Source organism: Haemaphysalis longicornis, unplaced genomic scaffold, assembly GCF_048455015.1.
Source record: "Haemaphysalis longicornis isolate Haplotype H1 unplaced genomic scaffold, Haemaphysalis longicornis Haplotype H1 scaffold_2, whole genome shotgun sequence".
Lineage (NCBI taxonomy): Eukaryota > Metazoa > Arthropoda > Arachnida > Ixodida > Ixodidae > Haemaphysalis > Haemaphysalis longicornis.
In genome coordinates, this window is record NW_027526295.1 from 279,547,632 (window position 1) to 279,567,006 (window position 19,375).

General features: G+C 47.6%; 1 protein-coding gene across 1 annotated transcript in view; it reads left to right on the forward strand.

Moving 5' to 3' along the window:
• Positions 1-1,271: 1,271 nt before the first annotated feature.
• The window catches only part of Mat1 (CDK-activating kinase assembly factor), a 78,967-nt gene continuing 60,863 nt past the window's right edge, over positions 1,272-19,375 (forward strand). Inside the window, exon 1 of the mRNA XM_077700735.1 lies at positions 1,272-1,345. The gene's annotated coding sequence lies outside the window, so the exon portion shown is untranslated. The remainder of the gene's footprint in view (positions 1,346-19,375) is intronic.

The window sequence follows — 19,375 nt, forward strand, 5'->3', positions numbered from 1 at the left end:
CCTCGCCATATTTGCGCTAAGCCTGCCATTCAGTGAAGGGGGAGTTGGAATTGGTACATGTGAAATATGAGAGTTGTGAGGGACAGAGGGCGGAGGGTAAAGAGAGTGGGTGACGGTGAGGTAAATTAAATGAAAAATGATATGACAGGAGAGGAGATATGCGAGGGAGAGTGGGTGAGGAGGAATACGGACGACAAGAGAGGATGAGGGAATAGAACTGAGAAGGGAAAGAATTCCCCAGAAGGGAAGGGGAGGGCGTAAGAGGAAGGAAAGTGAAGGTGGGAGGATGGGAGCAAAGGAGAATATTTGGGGAGGGGAGAATAGCAGTGATAGAGGTTCGGGAAAAGGGGATGGAGACCGGGGGGAGGGTGATGCGATGAGGAAGAAGGGTAAGGAAAGAATCAATAGTATTGAAGGGGCAACGCGAGGGAAGGGTAGCACGAAGAGATACGGGAAGTGCATGCTCCCAAATTGTGAGTTAAGGCCCAGCGAAATCCCATTTTACGACGCAGTCAATATTTTCACAGCTGACCCTTTGTACACGGAGAGCGGTGATTAAGTACTAGGCCTAAAATAGATATAAGGGAGACAGTATATTATGGGTCTTGCACGCATGTTGGAACAAATTTCTTCAACGCTCGTGTAAGGGCCTGACCCTCATCCAGTTTTTGTAGAGTTGAAAAGCTATACTTTATGATATTTTAACGAATACAACGCGGTACTGTGCTTTATTAGGCCCCTAGTAACTGATATTTTACTATAATGACAAGGTCATCATAATTTTCAGAACAAATCGCTCTCTTTCTTGAGTACTAGGCCAGAAGTCACATGATGTGTCTATTGATGTTCACACGAACTGTTTGAAAACAGTTGTTGGGACTCGTTAGAATAATAGTTGCTTCTGCAATAAGCTTGTAATACACTGAACACCTCCATCACTCGCATCGCTGCAGAAGAGCCGCAAGAGGTGTGTTGTGGAAGTGTAAGAAGAATCCACTTTGTATGTATGTAATTTACGCTTATCTTCGCCAGTAAAGTCTTCCTTTCAGTTGTGCCCCACAACGTACCTCTTAACGCCGCCAAAGTCTGCTGAGCTGCTCTGTTGGACCACCAAGGATCGTGTGTTTAGTTCCGGTTTACGGCAGCCACATACCTTGTTTCTGCAGCAACGTATTCAAGCCACGTTGTTCCGCCAATTGGAACGCTGGGACCGCAACAACTTCCGTTTCCCCTTTTTTTCTTTTCTGCAGCCCTGGCTTTTGACACAGGAACGCAAGGCGACGGGGAGGCCATACGTCATTGTCGGCGCTTATGGGGCCCTGACAAGAATCGCTGCTCCCGGAAGGTGAGAACGCGCTGGCGCCCCCAAGTGGCGCACCGAGGAAAGGGGGAAGCGTCCCGCCTGGTCTCGCTGCAGGCCCCGTCGAATCGCCAAAGCGTGCCGTGTGCTGTGGCAGGTCAGAGATTTATGTTCACCTCTAAATGGCCGACCAGATTGATTCCACCGGCTTTGCTTGTTCCCCACTCTCCCCCGCGGGGCGCTGTTCTGGCGCTCTTGCTTCGAGTTGTTTTGCCGGACGTGTACGTATTCTTCGTCAGTGGCCGGTGTTTTCGCGCTCTTATTTGTCCAGCTTAGGAGGACGCCCAGTGCGAATTCTTTACGTCTCTCCTGGGTTGGGCATGTCTATGAACGTCTAACGCTGCTTTCTCAAATCCCTTTTCTGGCCTACCTTCTCTTGTAACCAGCCCTGTCGAGGTGATTTCTGTGTAAAATTTTACTGTGGAAGCTGCCTGTCTGAAGACGGGTTTCCCGAAATGAGTGTGTCGCCGCCTTGTGCCACCGCCCGTCCGCAACAAACAAGCTCGCAGTTGGCGTTGTCGTAGCGGAAGTGCAAGGGAACTTATGTAGGCTCCGCGAAGAAAGGCGTTGGCGACGAATCGAGATAGATGCAACGTGGGGCTCAGCAGATCTAGGCGACAGCGCTGTATGGCCATCGCCGTTGACGGCGGGCAAATCAAGCTCGCACGTCTTTTGTGATTGCCAGTGGTTTCCCTACACCCCCCCTAGGGGGTGTGTAGACCCCCCCTAGTTTTTCTGGACACCCCCCCTTGAATCCCCAAATTTCACTCTTGTCAGTCCTTGTATGGACCTTTTCAGTATCGATCTGCGCATGGGCGGGCTGCCCGTCTGCTATTCTTGGCAGTAGCCTCGGGCAAAATAAACAAAAGTGCGCCCCCCCGAGCTTGCTCTTCCCTAGCCGGCGAGACGTCTTCTGCCATCTCCTGCTGCTGCCGATCACAACAGCCACTGTTGAGCGCTCGTTTTCGGCCCTCAACAGGGTTTTGTCATCAGAAAGAAGCCGTCTTCTTCCCAACCATGTGAATGAGCTGATGAGCATAACTATCGAAGGTCCGGAGGTACCCGATGCGCGAGATGCTATTGACGTTGACCGACATGTTTTTAATAATTTCATCGCAAAAGCGGTGCAGTGCTACAGCAAGAAGCCTAGACGGTTGTAAATAAGGAGCGGCGTTATGAAGTTCTATTCTTCAAAAATGCGTACTTCTCCAATTTTTATTTTGGAATTTATTGCTTGGTTCTTTCATTCGCAATAAAAAACGCCTTGTGTTTCTGTAAATGTATAAATAAAATTTCACGCTTTCGCTATTCGAAGATTTTTTTAGCGTCTTTATTTGGCCTAGTACCATGTGCCCGGTCTTCAATTGCTTTTGTTTTTATGGACCCTGGATGATTAGCGCTGCTTTCACGCTGCGTCAAGTAAGACGTGTGCAAGTTTAATTATAAGAACTGGAAATAAATAACATATCGATTCGTCACGGGGATGAGCGTTTGGTTAACAGACGTCTATTATTTAACTAGTGGGATAAAAAAACAACTTTTCTAGTTTATGAACCCCCCCCCCCCCCCCCCAGAGCCATTGAGACACCCCCCCTTGATTCGATGCCTGGGGAAACCCCTGGTGATTGCGGTGGTGGTAAAAATAAAACGCGTGGAGACAAACACTGAATTTGCAAGTATTCATGTTGTTTCGGGGGATGAAGGGCAACAGTCAATTTACTCACGCCAGCAAATACCGTACTATTAGAGTACAAGTTTTATACCGTGTAAGTTCACTCAATCACTCAATTAATCAATCGATCTATCGATCGATCAACCAACCACTCACTCACTCACTCACTCACTCACTCACTCACTCACTCACTCACTCACTCACTCACTCACTCACTCACTCACTCACTCACTCACTCACTCACTCAATCAATCAATCAATCAATCACTCGTAGCTTAAGTCCAAGGAAGCTAGGTCGAACAAAAGAAATCTGCGAGCGTATCCTGCGTGCTAGCAAGGTGTTACGACACTCTAAAGAATGTCCGTGTAACTGCTTTGCCACGGTGCATTTGAATGACCGATTGCGGCGTCCGCGGGAACAAAACTGGCAAGTAAAGAGGCCCGACGTATAATTTGACTCGAAATATGGATCTGCATTGTTACATCGCGTTGTGAAAATCGTCACGCTTGCATTGCGCAATGTCACAGCGAAGACCCCATCTTTCCAGTCAAATTTTTCGGCTGTGTGCCGTCATTGGCCTATCAATTACCACCCTGATCAAGGTGATTTGTCTTCTCTGTGCATTGAAGGGAAGCAGACTTCCGAACATTTTCCGTTCATTGCCTACAAAAGAGCACATTCGCGGTGGCATATTCGATGACGCCTTATAACCAGAAGTGTATGGGGCTTTCGCACGATGTTCCAACCGTCTGTCATTTTTTTTTTTTATTCTTATGAGTATCACGCTGCACATTATACGAGGCGGCGTAGGCAGCTGAGTCAGCTGGGGGGCTTCAAATGGCTTACAATTACGTCTAAGGCGGCGTCAAAAGTACCATGCCTGTGTAACAATTATCCCGCATAAAGAAGAGCGTTATAGTTCAATTAAACTCCGTGGAACACCGGCAACCATCCCCACTCAGACCAACAACCTCCAGCCTAAACTACGCCTTCCGGAACGACGAGCTCACAGAGAAAAGAAAAAAATGTGGAAGACACAAAACTGGAAGAGGGGGGGAGTGTATATGACGGGCCTATAGAGCGTTTCCGTAAAACTAGGTGTTTCAGGCTCCCTGGACGAAATGAGTCGTACGCGAATAGTGGGCCTGTTTCCGCGGTTTTTTTTTTTATGGCCCCTTTTTCGACACCTTTCCCATCGAGAGGTGCTGAGGTGCTGAGAGGTGCCAACCACCATCTACCACAAAATTATTCGTGTCTTTTCTTTACATCTTTTTTCGTATGGGGTTATTCGTACGTGCAAGACAACACTGACACCGCGTTAAGTGAAAGAGCTTCAATAAATCGGCATGGTCGAAGGTTTTATCAAACGAGGACAAAATAGTGATCCGCCTCGGTTTGAACGAAACCGCTCGTTTTTTCTCCTGGTAGGTTGAGCAAGTGTGCGCTCTTCATTAGTCGTGAGATATGGGTCGACCCGTCATTGACTGCAGTCGTGCTAAAGCACTGATTTCGTTCGACCAGGGAGCGCAGGGGCCGTTAAGAGGTCGACAAAGCAAGACAGAAAGCTCGGGCAGCGCAGTTCCGAGAGCCGGTCACGACGTTAGGCCGCAGGGCATGCATTTGGTTCCTTTTTGGCGGAGCTGCCTTGTCTCGTGCTTTCTACGACAGGTTATTACAACGATCGGTACACTGACAGCGTCGTTAATTGAAACTGCACGAGCGTAACTGTTCCCGCGCTGCGGTGTAGGGATAAACGGCTGCACGCCTGCGCTGGGCCGACTAGATGCCGCTTTTCGGGGCAACATTTCCACAAAAAATAAATAACTAAGCAAAGCAAAAGCGGCAAGGAATTGGCGATCTGCGCGATTAACGTGTAATAAAGCTTTTGCCCCCGTGAATAAGTACATTATCTTAGCGGTCGTCACTTCAGGCGTTACGCTGTCCCGCACTGCTTTACGCTTTTCGCTGCAGCGAATCAGAGCGACCATGAGTTCTTTTCTTTTTTCTTTTCCGCTTTCTTCCTGCAGACGCACATTCGTTCTGCCGGAGCCCTTTTGTTAATTTTTCTCACTCAAGACAATTTCTCTTCTAACCTCGCAGTCACCTTAGAGTAAAAGTCGTGAGACCCCTGACACGTAGTGACCGTTGAAAACACAGCCGGTCGTGGAGTAATCGTTTTTGCGTTTACTACGGCGATGGGAGTGTTTCTCTTCAATGTTTCATTATTTGCGTGTGGAATCGATCTCGGCTGTCATTGCTAATTGATTTCATTGTTGTGTACCACGCTATAACTAAATGCATTTCTTGTTTGAATGACAAACGATTAAGACGTTCGTGACCAAGTTATCAAGCGAAAACGAAACGATGTTTTTGTTTTCTTCTCGCAAGTCAATAACACTGGCTCAGCTGTTTGTATGCAAAGTTCATTCGACCAGCATTCCTGTTCAAATTGGTGCTTGTGGTTTCGTAATATCGCTTTGCCTCCGTTACTTTTCGCTAATTGGTGGGAACATGCCGTCATCTTCCTCATAACGTGACGCACCAAGCCAGGCATTCTGTCATCTCGCCTTTTCTACCTAAACGGTATTATCTCTTTAACATTAACACTTATCTCGCTTATCGAAGCTGCAATCCAGTCTAAAATGACTACAAAATGAAATTTTCACAGTGTGCTAGCTCCACGAATAACACGTTCACGCCCCAAATAAAAGTAATATACCAAAGAGCAAGTTTAATCAATGACTGTGCCACCATCAAGGCGCTCATATTAAGAAACGATTCAGCCTTATCTCTAGATCGTTATGCAGCACGCCATACTGAAATATTCTTCGAGGAGAAAAGCCAAAAATAAATGTATTTGACAGGTCTGGGTGTCGATTAAAATTTACCCGATTAATGGACATGCTTTAATCGATTAATTCATCCATTGCTTATCCGTGATGTTCGTTTATTAAAAGTACCTAAGAATAATTTTGCGCATTTAACGGATGTTTTTTACTTTTAGGTGACCGACTGGGTGAAAATAAATTATTTTGAACAACTATAGCAAGTTTGTCCAGCCCCCTAGCCAAAGACGTTAGTTCACTGCGGTGATTTCGGCGCACGATAAAGATCCCCAGGTGGTCAAAATTAATCCGGAGCCCTCCACTACGGCGCGCCTCATCGCCTGCGTTGCGTCGGCGCGTTAACCCCACAATCAATCAATTAGTTCACTGCGGTGTATTCACAGGCTTGTTCAGAGGCATTCCCTATGACGTAAACAGATCATAGTATGGTGCTGATCTGTGGGTATCACCGCGTGCCTAATTCCCTGCATTACGTTGCGGCAGGATGCACCAGCCCACCAGAGTTGATGTCCAAGAGATATATAAATAGCTGGAAAATGAGTGCGCAGATATAACTGCCTAGTTCTTAATTGGTCATCTTGTCACAGCACGGGGACTCGCTTTATGCATGAGAGCAAGAAAAAAAGGAAAATTATTGAGATTTTCTTCTGACTGCTCTTATTGAGCACAGCGCTTTTTCTTAACGCGCCAAATCACTTCCCCGAAAGTGCTTCGAGTGTATATAGCGCTGTACAAGCTCATGCATGCTGTACAGCCTGCTTAACTTCGTTCTGAATACTTTATGAACAGCCCCGAAATCAGTATATAGAACGCCTTCACCATAGATTGAAGTTAACCGTGGTGTGTGCCTGTAGACGTATAGCAAGAAAAGAAAAAGGTTTCACACAGTGATGAAAAGACACGGTGAAGAGAGTAGCGGCTGCAGTGGAGACCCGTAGTCGCGCCTAGAAAGCCAAAAGTTCAATTATGGTTCGTGCAAGAAAACAAAACTATACCGAAGGAGGGTGCGATGCAAAGACTAAGACACCGCAGAGACGACAGGCTCGGATAATGAAGAAGCGCACTTCACGCCCGCCTGCACGATATGGTGCGCGGGTTGCGGACCAAAGTTTCCCCAAGTGAAGCTAAGAGCAAAGTTGAATAAAAACGTACCCGGCCCCAACAAGTCTAAATAAACGGGTTGATAACTGGCGAGAAAAAAGGAGCAAAAGCTATCACACCCGGCGGAGGAGATAGAAGAGCGATGAAACTCGCGGACCAAAAGCGCGCCTAGGAGCGGGAGAGGAGGATATGAAAAAGTTTCGGATTTTCGCGCCAGATTGACTCCGTCGGGCCGCCGAGGCCTTGGTAGAAAGGCCCCGCCGGGGGACGAAGGGCGAACGAAGCGCCTTGTGCGAGGCTCTCGGTGTGGTGTGCGTGTGATTGCAATTAAGGAATAATTTATCGATTCCGCTCGCTCCGGTGACTCGAAAGAAAAAGGGGCGCCCGAGACCGGCCGGCTCTCTCGCGAAGCGGAGAGATCGGGCTGGTGGTCTGAGGGAAGAGGATCAGTTAAGTGGCTTCCGGCAGCAAGCAGGTGAGGGTTGAAAGTCGAGAAAGGGAGGAGGAAAGAGAGAGGAGGGGGAAGGAGGAGAAAAATTGTTCGCCGTTAGCGCGGCTGTTATGCCCCAACAGAAAAGAGTGTTCCCCGCAAGAACTCGAAGCATAGTGGCGAAGCCGATTGAGCGAGTACGTTCGGTGTTTGCGCGTGCGCGCGATCGCGAGCTGCGGCGGTGGTGGGGAAGCTATTGACTGCTGCTTGGGCAGCGGCAGCAGTACTCGCTGGTCCGGCGAGTGGGGGAGGGGGGAAGAAGGCGACGGGAGATAATGAGCGCCTCTCTGTGCCAGCCGAGCTCTGCTTTAACCCAAAACAATGGGGCGCGTCCGTCGATGCGCCGAGAAACTTTTTTGACGTCAGATGGGGGAGGACGATTTCTTCGCTAAGGAGAAAATTAAAAATTAATGAAGTGGACGAACGTGTCGGGTTCGGCTGCCGCCGCGGTTCGGCTGACCGATCACGCTAGCCAGCCAGCGGCCAAGAAAGCTCGGCAGCCGCCCACTGTTCTTTTTTTCTTTTTCTTTGTACTTCTTCATTAAAGGGCGTTAATTTTGGCCGCCTATTGTGGGCGCGCCTATTCTGGCGTATGGGCACTGCGGTGGTATGGAAGATCTTCTGATCGTGTTTTAATCACAGAGTGACCTGTTTCCGTCGCCTAATCTCTCCCGAGCGTTAGACGTAAGGCCTTGCTTTGGTATAATTTTATAATGAGGCTATTTCATACTTCTGTTGTTAATGAAGCAACTATATCTGGAATAGTTTAACTTCGCCATAACGAAGGCACAAAGAATAAATTTTCACCATAGCGCAATATGTTGTCGTTAGACCTACAAACAACACCCATTAATTCAGTGGATTTATTTAACTGTCATCGTCATTACTATTATCAATATAAGCCTGTTTTACGTCCAATGCAAAGCCATGGCTGCAGGGATAGCTATAGCTATATTTCGGTACTAATCACCATCATTATCATCATCATCATCGCCCTGTTGACGTACACTGCACAGCGAAGGCCTCTCCCAAAGACATACAGCTGCTCCTACCCTGCTTCGTCCAAATTCATTCTTTGTCCATCTTGGTGGAAAACAGAAGCGCTCAAAAAACAGGGACGAAGGAAGACGCAGACAGCACGTCTGCCTTCGTCCCTGTTTTTTTTTTTTAGCGCTTTTGTTTTCCACCAAGATGAACACCTACCAACTAGCCAAACTTTCCGTTCATCTTCATTCTTTGTCCCATTTTTAGCCTGCTCACTCACCATCGTTTTCTTTTAAATGCTGAGCATTTCTTAGCCTCGTCTCTTCCTGCGTCGGACGGCGTCCACAGCTCCGCGTCCGCAGCAGGTGCGCCTCTCCTCCTTCCCTCCTTTCTCTCAGCAGCAGCTGGCGCGCGCATGCGTCGTAGTCAGGCCGTTCGCTCCGTCGCGGTCTCGGCGTAACAGGTGCGTGATAGCAGCGCGGTGGGGCGTAGAAGGGCGCGCGCTGCTTGCGCATGCGCGCTCTCCCCCGTACTGCTCTCCTTCTACTGCGCGCGCTGCAAATATAAAGCGGCTAGCGGTCGCTCCTGCTTCAGTCACTGCGTTGCTCCTTCCTTCCTTGTTTGACGCTCGCTCCATCCTAACGCGACTTTACTCTCCTCTCTCTACCCCAAACCAACACCAACGCAACTACGACCCAACGACCCCCAATGCTCTGCATTTACTCGTGTTCCCCTCGCGGGAAGGCGCGGGAATTTTTTCCCTTATACTTCCCACCCCGTCCGTTCGCAGTCGTTCCGTTCCCAGGGCGGTGTGCTATAGTCTGATGAATTGAAACACGAACAACGGAGCGCGTCGCCTTCGGTACATCCCGCGCATCCCGGCGACGGGCCGCGCATGTGCAGTGTGAACAAGTTACGAGAGTGCGCGGCCAACCTTGATATGGAAACGCCGTCGTTCGGAGTGTGAGCGTTTTGGCTTGTCTTCCCACCGCGTTCGGCGCCCGCTCACGTAAGCGTTATCTAACTTTGTTGCTGCGATGAGTGAAAACGACGCACGCAGTTGCATTCCTTTATTTTTTTTATTTCGTACAGAGCGCCCAACAAACGATTGAAATACGATGGTATTTCCATGTCAAGGTTGGTCACAAACTCTCGTAACTTGTTCGTACTGCGCATTCGTGGCTCGTCGCCAGAATGCGCGGCATGTACCGAAAGCCACGCTATGGTCCCTGGAAATATTCTAGGGACCATAGCAACGCTTTCTGTTGTTGGTATTCCAATTTGTCACGATAGTACCGCACGTTCGCTTAACACTGCCAGCCCTCCTTTCTCCCCCTCTCAGCCAGGGTGCCTTGTACTCGAGCTCGTTCTCTAATCCAATGTGCTCGTTTTGAACACTCTGCGTCACTTATATCACTAAATTTCCAATGGCTCCTAGGTCTGACACAAGTTGTTACTTCCCAAGGTTGCACAAATACAGCGGTCCTCACAATAAAATTGTCGTTGAGCTGCTTGATGTTTTCTTTCCACTGTTTACAATGAAAGAAAAACATCCAAAATGGGGGGAGGGGGTGGGGAGGGTATCTGCGGCTCTGTCTAATTTGAAATAAGGTTATACGTATTTCCTCGCGTAATGATCGCACATTTTTTTCAAAAAAATTTTATGCCAATTTCAGGGTGCGTGCTTTATGCGGGATGAATTTTTTGCTAAAAACTTTTGAGCACAAAAAACGCAAGCAAATTGCGCGTCAAAATTTTTACAATAATGCTCATGAACACAATAAAAATGATAAATAAAAACATAATAAAAACTTCGCACACCGCCGCCAGCCGCTTTGCAAAGTGACGCAAAATGCAGTGTTTTCATGAATTATGGAATGCGCCGGGACGAGTCTGCTGCGAGGTAACAATAGGTCGACCAATAACTGCCTGCCGCTGTCATAGTGCAGGGCATCAAAACAAGCATGGGGGCCGACGCAGAAAGCTGAGCGCGCTTTTTTTCTTTGTCTTGTGAGTACATTAGGTGCCTTCAGTGAGAGTTTCTTCCTCAGCAACATTGAACGCATGCTTGCCCATATCTCGAATATCGGAAAGTCTGCGGCGGTAACGTAGCCATGTCCGCTTTGAAAGGGGAGGAAACAGAGGTAAGCACGACCATCATCAGCTAGACTTGGCACCCATACAACATATTTCTGCGGCAAGTTCAATGTGCGTTCACTGCGCGGGAAATAAAAAAAAAATCGTATTTTGACGACAAGGGGTGCGATCATTACGCGAGTAAATATACTACACCCCATGCGGTGGCCAAGAATAATCGCAGCAAGTGAAGCCCAGGTATCATTTTGATGTGACACTACTTTTCCTCAAGCACAAGGTTTAGAGAAAAATGTGCACTTAAGAACGAATGATATATAACGATTAGTGTCCGCACTGTATACACGTACCACAGCCCCTTGCGCCGCTCCTGGTGGATTGGGAACATAGTCGCCCCAGCACTTGCAGCCCTAAACAATGACACCACCGCAAAGGCGGCTTTCAGTGTGCGCGCCGTCCAGGACCCGTCCGTCTTGCGCCACCGAATCAGCGTAATCAGGTTTAGGGCAGGACGCAGCCAGCACGAGAAGGCTCTTCCGATCGCCCGGGCCATGGCCCTTTTTCCCTACGCCCCGGGACGAGGCGCCACCCCGAGCTTCCTTTCCCGACCCAGCAGTGTGAGGCCGCACTCGAGCGTCACACGCTTGTCCCGGCCGCCAAAGCTGAAAACATCGGGCCCCGCGAAAAAGAAAGCTCGCACGTCCAGACCAGGGAGCGGAGGCACGGCGAGGAAGTGGTGGGCGCCGTCCAAGATACACGACTCGGGCCTTATGCCCTAATGTCTCCTCGCTCGCTTCGGAACGACGTTACCGCGTACTTATCTCTTTTTTTGTCCCTCTTTTTTAACCCATACTTATCCCTCCTCTGCCTCTTATGTTCCCTCACTCCCTCTTTGATACCCTCTGCAATTCTTGCTCCTCGCCGCCTTCCTTCTGCCGCAGCGAGCACTTAACGCCTGCAGGAATACAGCATTTGCAAGAATTCTTGGCAGTCTGCAGCCTGAGATGAGAGCCTGGCGGGACAGTGAGGTCTTCAAAGACATCAAGCCATTTTGAAATGCAGGAGCTGATACTTTATCATTGATATTTAACGTGCTGTAAAATTGATATTGGCCCTTCAACTGCACAGTTATGATAGACGATTTAAACAATTTAAAACTGTGTCATGGTGCCTACTACTGCGTGTTGATGAAAGGAGTATTTTCAAAAAATGAACTTTCTGGGTCCGACAGCCCGAAACTGTATTTTTGCCGTCAATCAATCAATCAATCATTCATTCATTCATTCATTCATTCATTCATTCAGTCATTCATTCATTCAATCAATCAATCAATCAATCAATCAATCAATCAATCAATCAATCAATCAATCAATCAATCAATCAATCAATCAATCAATCAATCAATAAAGTAAGCAAGCAATTATCAACATCATCATCACCATCATCATCACCACCACCACCATCTTTAACAACAACAGCGTACTCAGGTCCACTGCAGGGTGAAGGCCTCACCCAGTATAATTTCCAACCACTCCTGTCCTGTGCCGCTCGAGTCACTGTTGGCCACCGAATTCACCTATTTCCCGCCTTTATCGTGTTACTGCCCTTTTCCTTCTTCTGGACCCATCTGTTGGTATCCACTCCGTTACCGTAATTGTCCACCGGTCATCCGTTCGTCTCACTACATGGCCAGCCCAATTCCGTTTCTTTTTCTTTACTTCAACTATGATATCATCTATATACTCGAGAGCTCGTTTCCTGTCCCTAAGTGTTAATCATATCATTATTCCTTCCATGGACCGTTGAACCGACCTAAGCTTGCTTTCTAGCTGTTTAGTAAGCCGCCAAGTCTCGGCTCTGTATGTCATAACCGGCAGTATGCATTGGTTCTGTATTTTTATTTTGAGTGACAGAGTAGCTTACTTTTCATTATTCTGGAATGCTTGCCGAGTGATCCCAAACCCATACCTACTCTTCTCCGGATTTCTCTCTCGTGGTTGGGGTCAGCCCTAACCATCTGTCCGAGTTAGTTCTATTCCTGAACTTGTTCGTTTCCTAAGCTGAAGACGACTTGCTTTGCATGCTTATTCCTCATTACTTTAGATTTATTCATATTTATTTTCAACCCCACGGCCGCGCTTTCATTTGCAGTTCCTCAAGCGTTATTCCCATGTGTTCGGCAGTCTCACTCAGCAAGACTATGTCGTCCGCAAACCTAAAATGGCTCATGTATTCCCCGTTTATCCTTAATACTGTGTTTTTCCTGTCAAGCTTTCTGAATTTATCCTTTAGACATACTGTGAATAGTTCCGTCGAGATGGTATCTCCCTGTCTTAGTCCCTTTCGGATCGGGAATTTATCGCTTTGCTTGTGAAGGCCGCCTTTGGAACTTGACCCTGGCAACGTTGATTGATTGATTGTAGGGAAACCGACGCAACACAGGCGATGAGGCGCGCCGTAGTGGAGGGCTCCGGATTAATATTGACCACCTGGGAATATTTAACGTGCGCCGAAATCTCGTACACACGGGCGTTTTTGCATTTGGCCTCCATCAGAAAAGCGGCCGCCGCGGCCGGGAATCGAACCCGCGTCCTCGTCCTCAGCAGCTAAGCGCCCCAGCCACTGAGCCACGCGGCGGGTACTTGACCCTGACACCGTCCAACGCATGAACTCTGTCTAGCCAGGGAAGCTTAGCTGTACTACAGTGTACTAGAACACTGAGGTGTGTCGTTCGGGACCGATTTTGGGGTGGGTGGGGGGTTCCTTTGGGATAAAGATGTGTGCGGATGAACTCCTGTTGTAAGCAGCGCCCCTGGCAGGCGCTGCTTACCAGTCTGTTTTAAAAGTCTATTATTTTGTTAAATTATTCCTAATTTATTGCCGTAAATAGTCTTATTTCTTCATTCTATAGTATCAAGTTTTATAAAACCCTTTAAATAACTGTTGAGATTTATTTAAAAACTTTTAGGGGGCGCTGGCTGCAACAGAGTTTCTCTGGGGAATGCGCGCGCTCCATACAATTTTTTCATCGCAAAAGGGACCCGCGCTCTTCCTTGGTTTTCTTCCCGCACAACACGCACCTTCTAGTACACTGTGGCTGAGGAGCTCTCGGAGATTTGGTGGGATATCGTAGGGTTAAGCGAACTTAGAAGAGAAGGAGAGGGCTTTATGGAGCTGACTAGCGGTCATATTTTGTGCTGCAGAGGACTCCAAGAGAAGAAAGAACGCAGGGTGGGATTCGTAATCGATAGAGAAATAGCAGGAAACGTGGAAGAATTCTTCAGCATTAACCAAAGAGTCGCAGCCGGTGTGATCAAGCTACACAAGCGACGCAGGCTAGTACAGGCATATGCGCCAACAACTAGCTACGATGATGGTGCCGTAAACATTTTCTACGAGTACGTGGAATCAGCGATGAAGAAGGGAACAACACACTTCACGACTGTGGTGGGAGACTTTACCGCAAAAGTCGGTAAGAAGCAAATAAGAAAAAGGTAAGTGAGAAAATTTCAAATAGACAATCGCAACAGTCGAGGAGATACACTGGTGGTATTTCCGGAGAGAAATAACCTGCGGTTGATGATCTCAGTCTTTTAAAAACGAAAGAATAGAAAATGGACATGGAAAAGCCCCGATGGTAACACGAAAAACGAAATTGATTTCATTTTGAGTAACAACCCAGGTATTGTACAGGACTAAGAGGTGCTAAGTAAGATGCGGAACAGCGATTATAGGATGGTTGGATGCAAGCGAAGGCTGAATCTCAAAAGAGAAAGAAGGAAACTCGTGAAAAGTAAGAAACCCAGCATGGAGTCAGTCAGAGCCAGATCGCAGGAGTTTAAAATAACTCTTCAAAACAAAGTGGCGCTTCTAAACGAGGAGAACGAGGGTAGTGTAGGCAGGCTAAATGAAAACCTAATAACGGCAATCACGGAATCTGCAACAGCCGTAGGCGAAGCAGCATGTAGGACACACCCTGGAAAACAAAGAAAACGAAGGCACTAATTGCGAAACGTAAGAACATGAAAGTGTCAAGTATGGTGGATCAAGTTGAGTTAACAGAGCTGTCTAAATTAATTAACAGAAGTAAAGCGAACGACATTCGTGCATATAAAATTGGCAGCAATCGACTAAACGCTAAAAATGAGTGGAAGTTTGAAAGCAACTAAGAGGAAGCTAGCCATCGGCAAAGGCAAAATGTACGCACTAAGAGACGAGCAGGGTAACATTACAAACAACATGGACGAGATAGCAGAACAATTCTACACCAGACGCTATGCGAGCGACGTTAGATCAGGGGAAACTACTGAGAGTACGAGCTCAAACTGCGATGTCCCTCTAGTAACTTGAGAGGAAGTAGTCAAAGTCATGAAAAGAGGAAAAGCTGCCGGTGTCGGTCGCATAACCGTAGATCTTTTGAGTCGGGGAGGAGATAAGGTACTGTAAAAGTTTGCTGCACAATTTTCGGAATGCTTAAAGGTTCAAAAAGTGCCCATATGCTGAAAAAACGCCAACATTATTCTGATTTATAAAAAGGAAGACACCAAGGGTCTTAAGAATTACAGACCCATCAGCCTACTCTCAGTTGTTTACAAACTGTTTACCAAAGTTATAGTTAGCCACATGGGTGACAGCCTGAATTCTTAATAACCCAGTGAGCTGGCTCGGGTTAGGGAACGGTACTCAACCATGGATCTCATCCACGTTGTCAATAAAGTGATAAAAAAATCCGCAGAATACACTGAACCTCTTTACATGAAATTTATAGACTACGAGAAAGTGTTTGACTGAGTACACACCGCAGCCGTGCTAAAACCGTTAAAAGACTTCTAGACGACATCTATAAGGGGTGTACGGGCGGGATAACACTTCTCAATCAAGAAGGCAAACAAAAACGTTATTATGCCGACCAAAAACTTGCGCAAAAAAATGTTTGCGATATTCTGACAAAATTTTGATAATTTGTTAGGAACAGGTTTACGTTTTTGTGGCATTGCAGCCTCGCCTTTTTAGTTTTGTGCAGCTCATTCGCTTGTCGAAGTTCCCGTCTTCAAGTACCCGGCGACTACATTTGGCAATCCCCTCACTAGCATTTATCATTATGATCGGCTGAAGCGGTTAGATCCCAAGCTGCGGAATACCCTCAGCGAGGTTTTCGTAGTATTGACCAAAAACAAAACTCTCGGCCGCAGGTCGCACAAGCAATGCGCCCCGTGGGGCTGCTCAGTTGGCCTTGTGGCATACAAACACGGTACTCGCTGCTCGCTGCTGGCTGCTGCTCCAATGCGCCACGAACCATCGAACATAAGACGGGTAATTTAAAATTCGTTCTATTATCCACAAAGACAACATCACTGGAAGCGTCATTCAAAGGGCGGCGTCAAAAGTGCCGCCCTTTGAATGCGGCGGGGTTCTACGTTGTCTTCGCGGTCCCGTTGACTCAGCAAAAAAATGTCGTAGCCAGAGAGCAAATATGCCGCCCATTTGCTTGTTCCGTTGTCAGTATCTTCGAAAGGCTAGAGTCTTTTGTCCCCTTTGCGTAACACCCTCTTCTCTCTCGCCCTCGCACCCTTCACGCTCTTCCCCACCCATCTCACTATTCCACGATTATTGCAAGATAAGTTTCATCGATTCAGTTTTCCCGCGTTCGCACTGCTCGGGCACCATCTTGGGAGCGTTTACTTTTGTGTGATTGGTGCAGCTCGAGCCGACATCTTTTCTTTTAGTGTTTATTTTTATCTCGCCCCTCATTTGGACACCTCTTTTAACACGTTTTTTTTTATAAGGTGAAAGCCCAACATGGCCCATTTAGAAAAAACCGGCGCCCACAATCCCTAACAAAAAATGGCTCTTTCCGAGAGGCGTTCCTTGAGCGAAGAATTCATCAGCCCTTCCACTCTGTGAGAAGGACAAGCAGCGTAGTTGTGGTGTTTTTTACCTCAGTCGGCGCATCTACGCACGAAGTAAGCCACGTTTGTTTGTAATTTGCGATTGAGCATTATTCCTAGCAGATTAGCTGAATGAAACTTAATTGTAATGGCTAGGGTTTTGTTCTAGGGGACAAACATGGGACTGTCCGTTCAGCTCCCCCCACTGGAAGCCCATGTGTTTGTTGACAGCAGACTGGAATTCTACAATATTTAGAACTTCACTGGGAACTACGTAATTATGAGAAGTAAGTAAAAGTCACTTTGCTTCGGAAACGTTTGGTTGAAACAAGAGTTACTGCCGTTTTCTCTAACCATATCCGTAGAGAGCCATGTATTGACAGAAGACGGGAATTCTGCAACGCTTACAACTTCACTGAGAACTAATTATGACGAATAAAACACGTAATGGTTGGATCGTCTTAGAGGCCAATCAAATCTAGCACGACTTTCTCCAAGATGCCTACATTAGTTCGAGAGCTACAGAGCGTTCGCGAGAAACCGGAGGCGAAACTTTTGTTGGTGTGGACGCGACGTGTATATAGATGGGCGGACATTAACCACCGCTGGAGGGTAGCTATATACAGATTCGCTGTAAAAACCGGCGTCCGGCATCGGCGTCCTTAATAGGAAAGCAACCCCTTCAAGAGGCGTTCGGAACCACAGCGCGAGCTTAAACTCAGCAGTAGCGAGAGGTGGTCGTCTCCGCCAGTATACCGCAGATGAATGGATAGGAAAAACAAGCAGCACAACTTGCCATTTCCGTCAACTGTCTCAACACAGAAGCATGAACGAGCAGCGGCACAATGATCAGGAGACAGATCTAAGCGATCGCAAAGTAAAGCGTCTCCAGCGGCCATTCGACAACACGAGATGAAACGAAGCGTCTCAGGCTCTCATGCAGGGGTGCATACCTCGCATTCGCAACGTATAAGTGCTTAGGTGTCCTCGGATTTTTTTTTAAACAGCAGCGCTGTTTAGGCCAACACAAATCCCTCCGGCGTAGACAGAGAACCTCGAGTGCACTTGAGCGCGTGCCTCGCGGCGACTGCCCGGCGTCCCTAGCGCGAGGCGCCGGGCACGACATTCGCGCAGTGGCTTTAGCAACAAAAAAAATACCGAGCGCACGTGAGCACGTGCCTCGCGGCGACCACTCGGCGTCGTCCAGGCTTGCGCGTCGGCTTGCGCCACATAAGAAGCTCCCACCTTCGTCGTCAACGTCGTGTAGCGACCGGCGCGTCACGGGTCGGCCGCGCCGAAGACGATGACCACGATGAATCCGTTCACAGTCCGCACGTGGAGACGGCCACCGGACCAGCTGACGAAGTGGAGGTCTACCCGGGCAAGGACGCGCTGCAAGAGGATTTGGCGTAGACGAAAGGGACGACGACGATTGCTACTGAATAAAACACTGTACATACTTTAAAGGTATTTGCTTTACGGTGCCGTCCAAAACGGTTTTGCACTGCTGGGGTTCGGCTGCTCCCTCTCTCCTGGGATCCGTTGTCAGTGTGTGGAGAAGCTAGGTCGACCGCCAGCCCTGCTGCTTCTCCAGCCTTGCACCACTAGTGCAACCTACGTCAGTCTTATTATTCAATTTCTATCGTAAAAACAATCTAACGTACCATATTCTCAATGTAAAGAACGCTGATACTCTCGTTTACTTTGGTATATTTTTAACAGGCTTGCCTATTTCCTATTTATACCGTTACTAGACGTTCAAGTTTTCCATCCCTTGGTTTTTGGCCGGGCAGTTCATTTGACAGACAGACAGACAGACAGACAGACAGACAGACAGACAGACAGACAGACAGACAGACAGACAGACAGACAGACAGACAGACAGACAGACAGACAGACAGACAGACAGACAGACAGACAGACAGACAGACAGACAGACAGACAGACAGACAGACAGACAGACAGACAGACAGACAGACAGACAGACAGACAGACAGACAGACAGACAGACAGACAGACAGACAGACAGACCAAAATTTCTACATTTTAAGTAGCCCAAGAAACACTACTGTCTTTTAAAAGCCCGTCATAAAAATCACTTTTCACAGAATCCTTTGATTTGATTTATTGTGGGGTTTAACGCACCGACGCTTCACAGGCGACGAGTCACGCCGTAGTGGAGGGATCCGGAGGAATTTTGACCACGTGGGGACCTTTAACGTGCGCCGAAATCTCGAACACACGGGCGTTTTTGCTTTTCGCTCCATCAGAAAAGCGGTTCGCAGAATCCTACTTTCTTTCATTTTTTTGCTGCAACAGAAGGTAAGCATGGGGATGCTTTCGTTTCCCACCGCAATACCACAATGAGAGAGCGAAAAACTGGCGTGCACTCTTGCGTTCTTGGCTTAATTCGTATATAATTTATTCACATTTCTGCTGGGTCTGACGAGAAAGGCTTTATGTGCAGTGCATTATCTCGCCACACGACCTCGAGACAAAAAAAAAATCAGTCAATAGCTCTTTCGAAAAAAAAACATTCAGAACGAGAAATGAGATGACTGATAGATTCGTTTCGCTCTTCCTTTCCTAAAGGAGCCCATTCAGAATGCGAATCTAGCACAATGCAGTATTGAACAACAAATTATCAGGCATTTGGACACGACAGAGCATTGAGACTCCTTTCTATAGTGGCTCGAATGTTTTGTACCCAGCCCCGTACCCATTATAGGCATAAACCACAACAAATTGTTGAGGCCTAAACGTAGCTAAATATTACATTGGGTAGATGTCCGAGTACAGGACTTCCTATCAAAAGTCCATCCCACAATTCCGCCGCTACTTTGGCCCTGTTCGCACCACTTGAGTTGCTACCGTAGAGTGTGTAGCGCAGCTCTCCCTGGAAGTTCTTGCGTGTGCGTGTATATAGTGCAGAGCAGAGT